The 2,395-nt window shown below is 46.1% G+C and overlaps 1 protein-coding gene across 1 annotated transcript in view; it reads left to right on the top strand.

Moving 5' to 3' along the window:
- Nucleotides 1–1,642: 1,642 nt before the first annotated feature.
- Nucleotides 1,643–2,395, top strand: part of LOC125286149 (growth arrest-specific protein 2-like) — a 38,452-nt gene continuing 37,699 nt past the window's right edge. Inside the window, exon 1 of the mRNA XM_048230915.1 lies at nt 1,643–1,766. The gene's annotated coding sequence lies outside the window, so the exon portion shown is untranslated. The remainder of the gene's footprint in view (nt 1,767–2,395) is intronic.

Below are 2,395 nucleotides of genomic sequence, written 5' to 3'. Positions count from 1 at the left end.
TGAAGCTCTTTTCCTTTTCTTTGCGTCTTCCGTCAAGGGTTTTCGCTGCTTATTCGCTGGCTCTGCCATTATACACACGTTTGCAACAATCTCTAGCTGCTTCGCTCTGTGCTGTAAACTGATCCTGCTTCGGTCGGCGGGTAGGATACAACAACTTGCAAGTGGGATATTCTTCCTACAGGCAGTAGGGGCGGGCGAGAGAGCCTTTATTCGCCCCATAATGAGTCATTTAACCATATACCGACTTACGAAGATGATTAATTAACACGAAAACGTTGCCTGGTGTCCCTTTAAGTCTATAGGGATTTTTAAAAAGTTTGTCTTTAATAAAAAGTATAAAAGTTTCAAAGTTGAAAAGACATATCAGCTTTGTCCGTTTGAATACCTACGTTACAAAGTTTGAATGAAGTTTCTAAGTTAAACTGTTCAAGAGAAATTGCATACGAAAAAGTGGTAAGCGGAATAAGAAGAAGAAGTTGTTGTCTAGGAAGAACAGTACAGCGCATTTTCATGCACTGTAATAATAAGAAGTCTCCGGATTTCAATAGAGGGGATGCATCCCCTCTAACAAGCTAAAACTTATTGGAATATTATAATATAATTAAAAACACATCTAATAAAAAATAAATATAACACACTCAGTACATATAACATATAACACTGTAAGCGGACAGGTCAGAGCGTTGGAACAGTGGAGCGCGGTGACGAGACGCGTCAGCTCAGAGCGTTGGAACAGTGGAGCGCGGTGAGGTGCCGCATCAGCTGAGTGTGGGGAGGTCAGCTTTGGGCTGAGTCACCATTTTCCCATCAGAATGTCTGGGAGGTTCTGTCCAACTCCTGAATCAGGGGAGCGATCTGGCAGCTGAGCAGTCCCCATTTTATAGACATCTGCAGGGGGAGTACAGGCCGGGGGCAGAGGGGGAGAGAGAAGGAGAGAGAGAGCAAGAGGGGAGAGAGAGAGAGCGAGAGAGGAAATGGGGGAGAGAAAATCAGAGGGAGAGGTGGAGGGTAGGATACAAGAGGGGGAGAGGAAAATTTGCTTCAGCTTGACCATATATTTCCCTCTTTTGTGTTTGAGTAGAGTGGCTGTGTGTGTGTGTGTGTGTGTGTGTGTGACCTTATCTAGCCTAGGCTATGTGTTTCAAATCTAGAGTTCCAGACTCCCCCTGACATGCAAACATAGATGGCCGCTTATAGCATCATGCAAAGTGTGCATGTATAATCGTTCGGGAAGTTTATATAACCCAGTTCATATCACGACGAGAGATCGCTCATGTAAATGTGTAGTGACGTGAAAGTTTGATATAAGATGTGACTGTGAAAGTTTTGTATCGGATGTGAAAATGTTGCTATATGAGTGCAGCCATGGAACAGGCGTTATTTGTTTGTTTTGTGTCATGAATCGATTCAGTTCATCTCAGGAGATGAGAAGGCTAGCTGTCAGCACTTTCTAAACATGCCTGTTTATACCGACACACATGCCTTCTCGTTTTCAACTCTCTCTCTCTCTCTCTCTCTCACTCTCTCACACACACACACGCACCTATAGGCCTACAATTACGGGGCGGGTGCCGGGCGGGATAGAGGAGAGAGGTGGGAAACTTTGGAAACGTCTTTATCAGTTCAGCCGCACGGATTCACTTCCGAGGCTGGGTCCCCGTGCCGAAGCTTCACAAAAGTTGAGCAACTCAAAAAACAAGTTACTTAATACTTTCCTCGGGTCCAGGAAGAGTCGGGAATAATCTTGACATACCGCCCTGGAGTCGGTGAGTGATTTTCAAAAACAACTAAATGATTAAGTTAGGCTACAATTTGTTGTCCAGCGGATCGATCTCGACGCCTTTCTGCCCGAACAACTTTACAGAACTGTCAGCATTTGTAGAGCTGATGGTCAAGTTCAGATTTCAATTGAATTACCACGACAGTGCAGTCAGTAGTCGCGCAGCGCTAAAGAACATTTGTGCATAGGCTATTAGCTGTCATGCTTTGTGCATCCTTCTACAGATTGGACAAGGTTTTTAGTTGAGGTAAATACATTATTTAAACACATGGCAAGTTTCGTCGTCTTTGAAGTGTGGAGCAGCGATAGAAACATTCCTCGGCTTTCTGGGGGGAAAAGCACGAGCCGAGTTTCCTCAGTCCAGCGCACACTTTTACAAGCGCACTCCCACGGTTTCAAGCTTCTCCTACCGACGTGTTCTCGTGTCCCGCGGGCAGTCGCTAATCAGCCTCATCCGTTCACCGCGCACCGGGCCGCCGCCATAAAGTCGTGAGTCACGTCCTACACAAACAGCATGCTTCTCGAAAAGCGGTTGACGTGGGAGGTCGAGTGGGCCAGGGCACGTTCGCCCCGCACGTTGGGTTTTCTTGGTGAAAACACTCTCTGAAGTTGCGG

Source organism: Alosa alosa, chromosome 21 (assembly GCF_017589495.1).
Source record: "Alosa alosa isolate M-15738 ecotype Scorff River chromosome 21, AALO_Geno_1.1, whole genome shotgun sequence".
In the NCBI taxonomy this organism is placed as follows: Eukaryota; Metazoa; Chordata; class Actinopteri; order Clupeiformes; family Clupeidae; genus Alosa; species Alosa alosa.
This window is presented reverse-complemented; position numbering and strand designations above follow the sequence as displayed.